This window comes from Sciurus vulgaris (genome assembly GCF_902686455.1).
Source record: "Sciurus vulgaris genome assembly, chromosome: 1".
Lineage (NCBI taxonomy): Eukaryota > Metazoa > Chordata > Mammalia > Rodentia > Sciuridae > Sciurus > Sciurus vulgaris.
Genome location: NC_136461.1, coordinates 54,585,209 through 54,600,852, shown reverse-complemented (window position 1 = coordinate 54,600,852; position 15,644 = coordinate 54,585,209). Strand labels below are relative to the sequence as shown.

Sequence of the window (15,644 nt, the reverse complement as noted above, 5' to 3'; positions counted from 1 at the left end):
TCCTGAGTTGGATCCCTAGCTCATCAGCACTGTAAATGACCCTTTGAAACCTTACCTACCAAGTAGGACCAGCTCTTCCAGAGATCCTTGTAGACCTTCTGAAACCTCCAACCAGTCTGTGTTCACCCCACTCGCTAAACTCCTGACTCACTGGACTGCTCCTCTAAAGTTCTCAGGCCCTTTGCATTCACTCACCCATCTGCCTGCGCTTTTCCCACCCATCTCGTCTTTCTTCCAGTTATGCCTACTCAACCCCTCCGTTCTCAGCTTGAATGTTACTTCCCCTAAGAAACTGTCCCTGACAACCAACCTCCAAATTAGAATAATCCTTCTTGTTAAACGCATAGCATAATATATCTTATCTTTACAAAATTAAGTAAGGTTGTAATTTTGCTTTGTTTTTCCTATCATTTAATTAAATTATAATTCCCAATAATTCTTTTCAAGCTCCTTGAAGCAAGAATGACATTCAATTTTGTTCACTTTGTACTCAGAGAATTTAGAACCCTGCCTGGCCCCTTGTAAGTCCATAATAAATACTTGAACACATCAATGAATAATATACAGAGGAATATCCTGTGTTCACATGTTAAAATTCATATATATATATATATATATATATATATATATAAAATTCACAATATTTTCTCCTTTTCAAATTGCATTATGATAGCTTGGTGGTCTCCATACAAAATCCTGGTTTTCACTTGAAAAACTGAAGAGGCTATAGATCTCTCGTTAGTCATTAATTTGTTCTTTCATAGTTATCACAAGTTACATTCTATGACAGGTGTTAAAGATGCAAGGATGAACAGTCTACACAGCATAAATCCCACTCTTAAGTGTTTAAGCCTCTTTTCTTCTTCTGTTGGCACATTATGGATTTTAGATATATCACCAGAGAATATAGTCACCCAATATGGTTTTTAGTTAGAATTAAATATAGAAAGAAAAACAAGTATAAAAGTAATTAATTAATGCTGTTCATGCTGGTATTAGAAATTTGTTGATGATCATTGCAAGTTGACAGATTTTTTTTAAATTTTATCTCACAACAAGCATCTGGCTGGATTAGCGGACCCTTGTTCACCTAGTGCCTGCATTCAATGCACTCCCATCCAGGTATTGGGCCATGATGAAAAATGTGGAGAAACTGAATCTTTGGGCCTCTGCCTAACCTGATTCTGAGAGAGCCCTCACACCCCCACCTCACAGGAGCCTTATTTTCTTATATTCTCATTCTGCATGAGGTAGGTTGAATGTCAGAACGTTAGCAATTCCTGCCTGGAAAATGGGGATAAGAGAGTCAGGGCCCAGATTTGTTCTAGCCTATAGTCCTGACAGGTGGAGAGCTCTCCACCATCAAACCTACCAGCAGGAGAACAGCTGAAAGGCCCAGGACTCAGATCCCCGCTCTCCTACCCTTGGCATTGCCCGGACACCCATGAAGACCAGCAGTGCAGAATCTGTTCTGCCCCTGGGAGTACCTTCATCCTCTGAGCTAGATTTGCCTTTGAATACTCAATTATTCCTTGAGGATCAGATGTTACCTTGGAATGACCCTGAGCTCCCTTCCAAACAGGTGTCTTCCCAGGAGGATGCAAGACATCCCACAAAAATCCCTGTGGCCAGCCAGAGTTCAGATAATCCCTCAAAAGACACTGAGAGTCCCCGATCTTCAGGTTCTAAGCGCAATAGACGGAAACAAAACAAGGTCCTAGGGAGATTCCCCCCTCACCATCCTGCAGGGTGACAACTCCCCTGGGACTCTGACACCATGACAGGGTAAGGGACCTTCTCCCCTAAGTGAAAATGTTAGGGAATAAAAGGAAGGAGCCATTCTGGGAACTAGCCGACTTCTGAAAACTGGAGGACGAGCGTGGGAGCAAGGCCAGGACCATGACAAGGAAAATCCGCACCTTGCTTTGGTAGAGAGCTAGCCCCTATGTCCCCCCTTCATTGGATTCACCCAGGGCCTGGTGATGTTCTATTTTCTGTCACCCCTTCTTTCCCAGGGAGACTAAGTAAAGGATTGTTTTCTTTGATTCCTCCTAAACTACCAACTCTGGGACTTAGAACTTTATCAAACTTTCTTTTTGTCTTGTATATTTCTTGTGTATTAAAGGATGTGATTTTAAATGAAAAAGAATTTTATTGACTAAAATTGTATGTATTTATCATGCATAAGGTTTTGTTCGAAATATGTATGTATTGTGGAATGGCTAAGTCAAATAATTAACATACACGTTATCTCATATAATTATTTTTGCGGTGAGAATATCTAAAACCCACTCAGTGATTTTCTTTTTTTTTTTTTTCTGTCATTCGTTTTTTTTTTGTTTTTTTTATTTAGCTTTTAATTTTTTTACAGACTGCATTTTGATTCATTGTACACAAATGGGGTACATCATTTCATTTCTATGGTTGTGCACAATGTAGATTCATACCATTCGTGTAATCACACATGTACATAGGGTAATGATGTCTGTCTCATTCCACCATTTTTCATACCACTCAGTAATTTTCAAGTACCAATAGTATATTACATCTTTATTATCTGTAGTCACCACGTTATACAATTGATCTCTAACATATTCCTCTTGATTCTTTGACCAACATTTCTCCCACTTCTCCTTCCCTCAGCCTCTGGTAAACACCTTTCTACTTTCTATTTCTAAAGAGTTCAGCTTTTTTTATATCCCACATATGAGTGTGGTTATGCAGCATTTGCCTTTCTGTGCCTGGCTTGTTTCACTTAACACAATATCCTTCAGATTCACATACATTGTCACAAATGATAGAATTTTCTTCCTTTTGCAGGCTGAATATTGTTTATATATATTTTATGTATTCATTGGTGAACACTTAAGTTGTTTCTATATTAGCTATTGTGAATAATGCTTCAGTAAACATGAGAAGGCAAATATCTCTTCAACCTACTGACTTCGTTTCCTTTAGAAAGATACTCGGTAGTGGGATTGCTGGATCATAATTATGGTAGCTCTAGTTGTAACTTTTTGAGGAACCGCCATACTGTTTTTATAATGGCTGTACTAATTTACATTCCTCACAAGAATCTACAGTTTGCTTTTCTCCATATTCTCTCCAATGTGTATTGTCTTTTTTGATAATAGCTGTTCTAGTAAGTGTGAAGTGATATCTCATTGTGTTTTAATTTATATTTCTCTGATTACTACTGATGTTTAGTATTTTTCACATATCTCTCAGCCATTTTATATCTTTTGAGAACTATCTTTTAATATCCTTTGTCAATTTTAAAATGGGGTTCTTTTCTTACTCTTAATTTTGAATTATATGTTTATATAATTTATCACATGTACGGTTTGAAAATATTTTCTTTCATTCTGTTTGTTGTCTCTTAACTCATTAATTTTTTATACTATACAGAAGTGTTCTAGTTTGATACAATTCCATTTGTCTGTTTTGATTTTTGTTGCTTGTGCTTTGGTCATAGCCAAAGAAACATTGTCCATAAAAAATTTTGTTTTATGTTTTCTTCTAGTTAGTTTTATAGCATTAGGTCTTATATGTAAGTATGTAACCAATCTTTAATTTTGTACACAGAGTGTGATAAAAATCTAATTTCATTGTTCTACATGTGAATATCCTTTTCTATTACTCCACATATCTATTTTTATACCAGTATCCTGTTTTGGTTACTGTAGCTTTATAATACATTTTGAAGTCAGGTAGTATGATGCCTCCAGCTATTTCTTTTTGTTCAAAATTGCTTTGCTATTAGGATTCTTCTGTAGTTCCACATAAATTTTGGATTTTTTCTCCTATTTTTCTGAAAAATGTCATAGGAAATTTGATAGAGATTGCATTGAATATGTAGATCTCTGAGTAAGTTGTCAATATTAATTTTTCCAATCAATGAACATGGGGCATCTTTTCATTTTTTGGTGCCTTCTTCGATTTCATAAACATTTTGTAGTTTTCAGTGCACGGATATCCAATCTCCTAGATTAAATTTTTTCATCTGTAATTTTTTGTAGATATTGTTAATGGCTTTGAGTTAGCAGTTATTTAATGGACTTTACCCATAGTCCTCAACATTGACCTTTAAGTCTCTAAAATATGCTTTATTAGTAAAAATAAGACAGCATTATTGAGTCCTATTCTTGAGCAACTGTAACTGCAATCTTCATAACTGACCTGTCATTTGATTTTTTTGAAGTGTCTAATTTTCATCTGCTTATATGTCTAAGGATAGTAGTCAATTAATTAAAAACTATGGAATATATCAGAAAAATATTAGGATGTATGACAAAAACATCAAGTATATGACAAAGACCATAAAAATAACATATAATCTAAGACATGATTTTACTTGCAAACTCCATATTATCATTTATTACTGTTATTAATGCCCATGGGAGAATTTTGTTCATTATAGACACTCAGCAAGCAGTAACCTGAATTTTTTGGAATCTCATTCTTTAGGAGGGCTTTCTTCTGTGCTTTTTGAAGTTGCCCACAAGAGCTATGTCATTGCATATAACCAAGGAAACCACAGGAAACTTGGTTGCTAGGAAACCACTGAATTGTCTCGATGAAGATCACCACAGTAGGCTTGGCTTGAATAGAACAGATGCTAGGGAAATAAAATTATGAAGTTACAGTTACTTTTTTTTAAAACCTAGGATGCCTCTTTAATTGCCAGTTAAATCTTTCCTCCTAGGAGAAACTATCTGTCATTTCTGAAAGGCCATTACACAGGTAGAACAGGGAGCCACAGCAGGGTGCCACCTGGGGCTGTTGGGAAGGGGCTCCACACAGTGTGAGAAACACAGTTCCAGTGGACATATTCTTCCTTTTCCCACTTAATTTGGTTACCTAGGGAAAGGGATGTGGGGATGGTTACTGTCATCTAAGCAGAGGGATAGATTTTAAAGGAAACACTCTTTAATTGAATATTGCCAGACCTATGACTTCTAATATTCTCTAGTTTCCTTCATCCAGAGTAAAAGAAATCTGTGTTTCCTAAAAAATTTCAAAATGCTTTTTTAACTAGTGTTTCATAATGTCAAGATACATGTTTACAAATATATAAGAAAATGATTTTGTCATCTATGATTTTGATGAACCCCTGTGTAACTGCATTATGAGAACTCATAAATACAGGAAAAAAGGAGCTCTTGAGCTAGCCAATGTAAGTTCCCTTTTAGAATATAGAGCTACCCAAAGTTATTCTCGAATATCACGTTTATGGTCCTGTGACCTCTCTTGCCCTCCATGGGACATTACTAATGCATTTACAAATCTATTTAAATGTGTTTAAGATCAAAATGTATTTCCAGGTGTACCATCCCTGGAATAAAAAGGTTGTATAGGATTACTTGAAAGGTAATCCTTTCTTTCTACTATTCTAGAAATAAACCTATTATTACTCTTGTTTTTTTCTATCACTGCTACTTCTTAATCAGCTAAGGTTACTTTGTCCCCAGATTTTCTTCTCTTCTACAACCCCAACCAAGTTTTCTTTTCCAAAATCAATTTGTGTTACAACCACAGAATGGAAAGTTTTACTCCATGTATGTACAATAGGACAAAATACTATTGTCACATATTTCTAAAAAAGAATAAAAATCTAAAAATGAATTTTCGAGATGCAATTCCTATCATCCCTTCTTCTATTTTCTAAGAGCTGAATTTGTCATCCACAAAAGTCAAGGGTATATCGGATGGTTTTGCTTAGGTAGGTTTAGATTTTTAGTTGGTATGTGAGTGGACGAACATTTCTATAAACATTTTCCTGCAGAACCAATAGGAAGTTTTAAATAAGGGAGATGGTATAAGCAGGTGATCAGATCAAGATAGGTAAATCTGTGATGGCATATTGATAGATGTTTGGTTTAGGATTGCACTGGAAGAAAAAAAGATCCATTGAGAAACTACTTGTACACTTCATATTACACAAACCAATAAACTTGTCTGAGAAAAAAGGCAAAATAGCACTCAATGAATAGTTTACCGGTGTTCAGAAACCCTATGCGAGTCTTGGGCCTTCCTAGAAATTGCTCAGATAAGTAGATAGCACATGTAAGAAAGCTGAGTGCAACACCAACCTAAGAGGGAATAAGCATCATAAGCTATTATGAATATAATACATTAAAAATGAGTGTCTAAAAGCATGGAGATTTTAATGTGGGGAATGGTTACTATTTATAAATTTCTTTGTATATTTTGTCTCTAATGCTCCAAAGTTCTCACAAATTCAATATCATTATTCCTGGCCCCCAAATGAAGAAACACAGGCTCAAAGAATTTGTATAACTTGTTAACAATTAATTAGTGAAAGAGCCAGGACTTGACTCACTGATAAAGAGGAGTCAGACTGGCTGGTTTATGCTTTGAGAAAAGCAGTAACAATCTCAGGGATTTAATGAAACAAATTTATTTTTTCATTCATACTATCTGTCTAATGGGTGGGGACACCCTCAGGAGTCCCTCTGATGGTGGGGAACTTTGTTCATTTAGTCAGTCAGGAAGTAACTGGTTGATGGGGGACTTTTATCCTCAAAGCCACTGAGGTAGGAAAAGGGGATGTGGTAATTGCAAATTAACTCTCAAAGTTTCTGCCCAGAAATGACATGTTCTGTCTACTCCCATTTCAAAAGCTAAAAGTCACATAACTAAATCTAATTTCCAAGGGGACAGAGGTACATTCATATTGTTCCAGGCAGCAAAGAAGCCCCAGTGATGACCAGGCTTCAGAGTCCAAGTTCTGTCTACTTCACTTGGTTAACTATTCAATAGGATGACACTGAATAAATATAAATCAACAGGCTTCCACTTCACATAGGCTTAAAAAAAATACAGAAATACAAGCATAGCACAGAGTAGATTGGCCCCAGCAGTAACAGATGTAAAAAATACTTAAGAATTATTAAAGTAGAATCTCTGAAAGAGTCATTTATGTAATGAACTTGAGTGAATAGGTTTTATTAATAGTATTAAAGTCATGATTCACACTGGTCAATAATAAGTCCCCACACTCTCAAATATGTCTCCTGTCCAAACTTTTCCCAAACTCTAGGCTTCTTTATCTAACTAAATGCAAGACATCACCACTTGGACACCCAGAAGTATGCATCATTCCATAACAGACCTTATTCACTTACCTTTAAAGCATAAATCACCTTATCCTGTATGTACCTTATCTAAGTTGACCTAGTACCAGCAAACTCCTTAAGTTAAGAACCTCAGTCCTCTGTGTTCTTTCCCTCTCCCCTGCTTCAGATGGCCAATCATCAAGTTCATTTAAGCTTACTTAGCAATATCTCTCCATCACAAAGGTATGAGCCCATGTCTTAGTTTCTCTCAGGAGTTCTCAGAATTACTGCAATGAACAATTAACTGATCTCCCAGCTATTAGAGGATCCCATTCCAAATCATTTTGCATACTTCAACTAGAGTGACCTTGGCAGTATACTTTTTAAAATATTGTCTCCCTACAATACCCATAAGATAAAGCCCAAGTCCAATGTAGCAGAACATAAGGAACTTCACATTATGGATCCTATACTTCTGGATTCATTTTTTTCCCTTCCATCTCTATTTTATGAGCTAGTTCCTAAATATACTTTCTGCCCTTCCAAAACTCCATACTCTTTTTTTCATTCCATAATTTATTTTTTTAAATTATTTTTAAATTTTTTAATTTTTTACAGACTGCATTTTGATTCATTGTACACAAATGGGGGTACATCATTTTGTTTCTATGGTTATACACGATGTAGACTCATACCATTCATGTAATCATATATGTACATAGGGTAATGATGTCTGTCTCATTCCACCATTTTTCATACCTACTACTCTCTCTCATTTCCTTCTATGTAATCTAAAGTTCCTCCATTCTTCTCTCACTCCCCAACCCCTCACCCCCATTATATATCATTCTCCACTTATCAGGGAAAACATTCAGCCTTTGGTTTTTTGGGCTTGGCTTATTTCACTTAGCATGATATTTTCCAATTCCATTCATTTGTATGCAAATGCAATCCATACTCTTTTACTTTCAGGTCCCCTACTCTAGCAGGAATTCTTTTCCTTCGAAGTCTGGTGAATTCTCACTCTGCCCTTTAAAATCCAAAGGAAATACCACTTTTCCCAATGACACTTCTCTCTTCAGACACCTCTATGCATATCATAAGGCATTGGCATTGTTTCTTCACAAGTCTATCTCTTCTACTAGACAACATGCTGTGGTCGAATTAATAGTCCTAGAACTTAATATGAGCCTTAAAGTTGTAGAAGAATTAGGTTGGAGATGAGCTAGAGAATGAAATGCTAATGGGATGGAACTAATGATAGAGTTTGCAAAAACAACAACACTTGGTTAAGATTTTTCAAAACCTAGAAGTAAAGTGTGAAAATGCCACTGGCAAGAGAGAATTCATTTATAAAAAGTAAAATGTGATTATTAAGAGAAATAATGCTATTGCCCAGATCACAACAGGAATACTAATTAGAATTCTCTAGTGCTTAATGACATAAGAAAATATTGAGAATATGAGATAGCAAGAAGGTAAAGAATGGTTTAGAAAGCAAATCATAATAAACTGCTGACCTTGGTCAGGTGGCTGCAAAACTCAGCTGATATTTTACTCTACTGCATCTACCACTTCCTTCATGAAAATCTCAAGCAGCAAGATGCCAAATATTAACAGCACACCTGACTGCATGCTCTTTGAGGAATTTTAAATTAGCACAAAAGGAAAGTGTTTCCCTTGAGAGATATTCTGGCATTTTATACTCGCATATTGCAACTGGTATATGAGACCAAAGCAACACGCTTTTAATAAAACACCCCATAAATGTGGGAGGGGTGTTTTTCATTACCCTGGTGATAATTCTGCTTTTTTTCCCTTCAGAGTAGAAAGGCATTGAACCCCACTGAGCTGATAAAATAGGCTGATGAATCCCTATAGAGAGAATAGCATTAGCAAGGGGATTGCATAGATTTCCTATTGCAAAAGCCTAGATAGCATTTCATTATTGAAGTTGCCTGATTGCTTTGGCTCAAACTTTATCCCCAATTCCTTTCTCTCTCTATTTAAAATCACTACAACAAACAAATGAAACAATAACACAACAAGTAGCAGCGTGGGTTGAGCTCTTCCTCATCAAAGACAGCTACACAAACTTGCAGTCAAAACACCTATTTTTGAGTCTCACCAAACACAGCTTGCCATGATTCCCTATAACCTATCAACACAAAGAGAAAGGCACACTGCATAAGCTGGATTTTTGTGCTCATGCTGATAAAATGTGTCCAGAACCAAGGGAACCTTCTGGAGACAGTGCCCTGCTACTCTGCTTATTACAGCAACCTATCCTCTTGTTTTCCTCTACTGCCAAGGTATTATTTCCCTAGCTACATGTAGTGACACTCTAGATTTTCCTTCTCCCAAAATAATACTTCCAGAGGCTCTTAGAGCTGCTTCACAGGAAGGTAAATGGCAGGATGTGCTGCTAGCTCATATTAAAACTTCCCCCTTCATTAAATTTGTACCTTATCCCATTATTAAGAGGACTTCTAAATTTCCCTGTCTGCACTTCTCTCATAAAAATCCTTTTTTTAATTCAATGACTTGCTCCTAACCACTTCATCATTCTACGTTTCATAAAAAATTTAGTGGTAGCTAATCCTTTCAGTCCCACTGAAATTGCTCTGTGCCCAATGTCAGCTCCAAGTCAACCTAAGAGCAGATACTTCTATCTGAAACCTGTAGGTTCATCCCTACTCAGTCTCTAATCCAGTGCTTCTCAAATGTTAGTCCACAGGAGAATCACTTGGGGAGTTTGCTAAACATGCAGCTGCCTAAGACCTATGGCAAAGATGCTGACTCGGTGGATCCTGGGTGGGCCGTGGGGGTGTACATGCTGACAAGTACGCACAGGTAATTCTGTTCCACACACTGAGGACCACTGCTGAGCCACTGAGAACAAAACCCAGCAGGCAAGTTTCCGGCCCCAACCTCACTGATCCTAACACTCAGTGTGCCCCGGTTCCTCTCTACATCCTCTACATCAATCCCACAATCTTGTCATTCCCACCATAACTCAGTGGTATGGCCCAGTATCAGCTTTGGTTTAATGACTAGTGCTTCTGTTCCCGACCAATGTAAGAACTGTGTGCAGAATCTCAGCCCAATTTGGAGGGCCTCGTCTACTTCCCTTCAGGAAGACTTGCTTCCTGTTTAGTCCCCATCATACTCTCAGTTTCTACTAAAGCCCAGGCAGACCCCAAGTAGAATAAAAAGACTACCAAATATCTAAAAAAGACTATGAAACAGCTAAGACCTACCCCCTGGTTGCATGCTATACTGTTGTTTCTTTTCCTGAGGCTCCAGACCCCTGAAATAGTGATTTACACCAGAACCTTCTTTGAGATTTAGTACCACAGCCTTTATATTGGAAAAGTTTCTTGGGGGCCCTCATTTGAGGAATTTTACTGTATTTTACTTTGTTGCTATGATGTCACTGGCTAGACTGCAAGACATTATAAGCAAGATTTCTATGAAACTCTTTATTGTAACCACTGTAATGATATTGGCAAGGATATTGTTCACTACTTTACCCAATTTCCCCTTAATGAGAGTCCATGGGGAGTAATTTCTGTCTGGACTTAATACCAAAAATAGATTTACTGCTCATGAACAATTGATTTACTTTTTATCTCATAGACACTAAATTTTATAAGACAGAGGCTTCTGTTTTTACCTTTGACTGCTAGGAAGCAGAGCTTACCTCTAGCATTATATTTTATGTTTTAAGTTACATTCCTGGCAACATTGTCCCCAATTTTATTTTTCTATTTTCTTTCCCCCCAAAACATGCTCTCATTATATTTCTCATCTCTTAAAAGCTGTCTTAATTTTGTTTTCCATTTGAATTAAGGCTTACTCTTGACTCCTTCTTATACCACCCATTTGTACCACCCCCCCCAAAAAAATAACCCACAATAACTGAAAGACAGGATGACAAATAACCCTATCAACAAACCTGTATTTCTTAGTCATCTGAGGCTCAGAAAAACTACAACTTGTCTGAGGGATTTTGAAGTAATGCAGAATGTTTGCCCATAAGCTACCTACAATGTAACTGTGGAAAAAAGACTAAACACATACAGAGTAGTAGCACATAATTCAAGTGTAAAGGTCGTATTGATGATTAACATTTCAGGAAGAGTTAGACATTTTCCAAGAGATAGCACTTAGGCCAGGGAGAAAGTTTAAGGTTGTAGATGACAGGATGAAGAGAAAGACATCCTGGGTCAAATGAACAGCACAGAGTGGAGGCACTGTGAATAGGATAAGAAAGTTGAGGGAAACAGACTTGGGTTTGGATCCTGGATTTCTTAACCTGATTCTTTGACCTCTCAGAATCCTCTTCCTCATGTGTAAATCAGAATGATAAAGTCTAAGGAGAGTCTTGCTTTCAAAAAAATTAGAGATAAACTATGTAAAACAGCTAGGGCAATATCTGGCACATCTTAAGCATTCTAATTCTACAGGCTAGCCATTACTATGACAACAGTGACGAGCGGAGGTGGGATTCACCGTCTCCAGCATGCAGATTCCATCCTCATGGATGCAGCTGCTCTGTCCTAAGGAGAAGGGGAAAACCTGATTCCTTAGTTAGTTACCCACCCCTATGGTGGGTCGTCTTGTAAGTCAGCAGTCAACTTTGGACTTGATAGAGGAGGAACCAGTGAGCTATTTAGAGTCACAGAACAAAGCAGTGACAAGATGAAAGCAGTGTTTAAAGAAGATTAATGTGGCCATGCAGGAAGAGAGTGAAGGAGAAAATACTACAGGCATGGACACTAACTAGGAGGCTGTGTGGTTCATGGACTCAAAGTGACCAAGTACAGGATGAGGGAGGTGGAGGAAGACTGCAAAGGGGAAGGTTTGAAATACTTTAAAGAAAATATTTCTTTACATTCTTTGGAAAGGATTTTGTGACTGCTTCCCAGGGGAGACAAATGAGTTCAAGGTCAAGCTTAACCATAGTAACTGTCCAATAATTTCCTGCTGTTCATATTCACACCTACTATGAACTGAGTTCCATGAGGAAAAACACTATTTCTATCTGTTCAGCAGGGCCTTCCATAGCACAGGTATAAAATAAATTTGCAATATTTCAAGCAAAGTTCACTAGTGAAGAAGGAAGTAATGGAATTCTGTTCTTAGAAAACAAATTGAATGGGTACATAACATGAATGACTGCCACACACTCACACACACACACACAAAAAAAACCCTAAACATTTATAGAGCACTTTCTAAGCACTTTTCATGAATTGTCATATTTCAATCCTAACAAAATTTCTGGGCAGTCCATGCAAATGGTATTTTCATTTAAACTCATAAAGAGAGGCACAGCATGTCTAAGCAGTCACCCCAAGTCACTTAATTAGAAAAGTACAGAGGCCAGACTTAAACATATATCTTCTGATATCAGAGCCTAGATACTTATTTAAAGAAGTAGGAATGGACTTGGAATAAGGGGATGATGTCCTGTCAAAAAAAAAAAAAAAAAATGTGATGGAAACCAGTGCACTTTTGTGTATCTTGTACTCCATAAACATTTAATCTTTGTGTCAATTTCACAGGCAGGTATTCACTTTGGTTTAAAATGATCCCCTACTGTACATAAGCAAGGAGCCACAGAGGGAGGCTCCTTACTTTTAGGCATATGAAGAGTAGATGTGAAAAGTAAAATAAGCATAAGACACAACTGTCAAGGACAGAATGCGAAGCCACACTTGGCCAAGTGCAATGATGGTGAAGAAGATTAATAAATGTCAGCATGTAGGGCTAGGAGTGCACGCTACCATGTTTCTTTTTTCCAGGGCTCTCGGAGCTTGTTTTCTTACTTCATTCTACACACATCCTCTCAAGTCTACCTCTGTTTTAAGGTTGTATGAAATATGTCAACCTAGCTTAAGAGCATTTTGCCCAAAACCCCTGGTATGGGATGGCCTGTGAAATAAGAACATGGCATTTTAGCAGACAAAATAGTGCTTTTGAAAATACAGAGTATTTGCAGCTAAACATACACACACCAGGGAAGGAGTGTGCTCTCACTCTTCCATAGAATGCTTTTACAGAAGAGGATGGAGCCGGCTGTGGTGGCACACACCTGTAATCCTACTGACTGAGGGAGCTGAGGCAGGAGGGTCCCAAGTTCCAGGCCAGTTTCAGCCACTTACCAAGACCTGTCTCAAAATAAAATTCCAAAAGGCTGGGCAAGTTGCTCAGTGGTAGCGTACCCCTGGGTCAACCTCCAGGGCCTCAAAATGAAAAAGAGAAAAAAAATGAAAAGGATGGGGTTTTTATATATCACCTGTCACACAGAGCAAATTTACACCAACCAATCAACAGCAGTACATTCCATTTTCATGTCTTCTGTTCACTATATCTGTGCTCCTTCTGGTTACTCAGCACCTGACTCTTCATCATTAAGTACAGAAGGTTATGTCTCATGCAGGGGACCTGAACTAATTTTGAAATCCAAAAGTTTCAGAAGTATGTTCCCTGATAATGACCATCACTTCTTGAGTATTTACCTCGTGCCAGGTACGGGAGTAAGGGAATTCCCCGTTGTTACCTAATTTGATGCTCATAGGGCCCTGGGAGTGAGTGCTTTGTTCAGGGTCCTGTCATAAAAACCCAAACCCTGCTAGATATTTCAAACCAAGGGGGTTTATTATACAGATTAAGTGGTTGAGGAAGAAAAAGATGCTGAGGCAACCTAGGTATTAGAAATGCAAGAAGCGTCTAACAGTCCTCTCGTTAGAGGAGAAGAGAAGGTATAGGTTAACAGAACCCAAAAGTTCTGTGCTCAGAAGCCTCGAGGGACATGACTGGTTCTAGCAGTACCAAAAGAAGCTGAAATCAGAAGACTTACTTGCCTGTGTTGTTAGAAAGACGCTAACAGGACCTGAAAACAGGACAGTGAACTTTCTTCCACCTGCCACTTTTCAACTCACTAGTGTCTCCCACTGAAGAACCTGACTGGAAGCTTTCAGGTGAGCCTGAGAAGGTGGTTCACAGAGCTCCATCGCCAACACTGCAGAACAGTATTACAAAAGAAGGATTGAAAGATGAGAGAAATAGATAAATAAAATAAATAAACACCACAGGAAGGTATTATAATTTTCCTTGATTTCTAGAGGGACAGCAAAAAAAAAAAAAAAAAAAAAAAAAACTAAGTAACATTCCCAATGTTAAAAATGGAGGAGAGAAGATTCAGATTCAAATCTGTTACCACATCTATGCTTCTAACTACGGATCAACACAACACTGACTTCCAGGTGCTACGGTCTTAAAATTTCAGGCCACATTAAGATAATCATGTTACTTAATGAGGGTTAAGATTTTTTTGAGCATTTTCTGTGTGACAAGTTTTGAATTAAACTCTTTACACAAATTAGTTTCTCTCATAATACTACTAATAATAATTCTCACATTAATATAATACTATATTATAGTAATGCAGTCATATCAATATTTATAGCAGCTCAATTCACAATAGTTAGATTGAGGAACCAACCTAGATGCCCTTCAACAGATGAATAGGATAAAGAAACTGTGGTATATATACACAATGGAATATTATTCAGCCATAAAGAAGAATGATATTATGGCATTTGCAAATAAATGGATGGGAGGGAAATGAGAATGGGGAGGGGTGGGGTATGAAAGATGGTGGAATGAGACAGACATCATTACACTATGTACATGTATGATTACATGAATGGTGTGAATCTACATCATGTACAACCATAGAAATGAACAGTTAGACCCAATTTGTATACAATGAATCAAAATGCAGTCATAAAACATAAAAAAAAAAAACATGACTTAAAGAGATTTACTTTCAATTAGTGTTTTCTGTATACTGATTTTTGTCAAGATTTTATGAAGAAAGTATAGACCACAGAATGGTTGGAATATGGAATAGCATGTATGTTAGATTCTCAGACAAAGGCTGGTGGAACTTAACATCCAGGAGAAGAGGGTCCAGCACTGAAGTGTTTTTAAAATGTTATCATTATTTTGATTGACAAATCCTAATTTATGGGACACAATGTGATTTTTTATATATGTATCCAAAATGGCATGATTGAATCAAACTAATTTACATATCCATCACCTCATTTACCTATCATTTTTATGGTAAGACCTTAGAAATTTACTTTTAGTTATTTTGAAAAGAATATATTATAACTGACTGTTGTCACCCTGATGTGCAAGAGAACTCACAGCCTATTCACCGTATCTAAAACCTCGTACCCCTGATCAACAATTTCGCATTCCCTCTCTCCCTCCACCCACCAGCCTCTAGTAACCATCATTATCCTGTCTACTTCAATGAGTTCATGAGTTCAACTTTATTAGATCCCACATATAAGTGAGATCATGTGGTTTTTGTTTTTATGTGTCTGGTTATTTCATGGGGCATAATGCATTACAGACTCATTAGTGTTGGACAAGTCATAGGATCTTCCACTTTCTAACGACTGAATGATGGCAGTCCATTGATTGATCATATGCGTATATCTGAATGAATTTGCAGAAATCCCTTTGACATATGGCATTCTT

At 37.3% G+C, this 15,644-nt stretch overlaps 1 protein-coding gene and 1 pseudogene across 3 annotated transcripts in view; one reads left to right on the top strand and one right to left on the bottom strand.

The window, feature by feature from the left end:
* PDE4B (phosphodiesterase 4B) overlaps positions 1–15,644 on the bottom strand; it is a 445,424-nt gene that overhangs the window by 255,349 nt on the left and 174,431 nt on the right. The gene's annotated exons all lie outside the window — the stretch shown is intronic.
* On the top strand, positions 1,051–7,637 carry LOC306653956 (cell division cycle-associated protein 3-like; annotated as a pseudogene). The gene is made up of 2 exons: positions 1,051–1,122; positions 1,345–7,637. The product of its transcript is annotated as a cell division cycle-associated protein 3-like (transcript).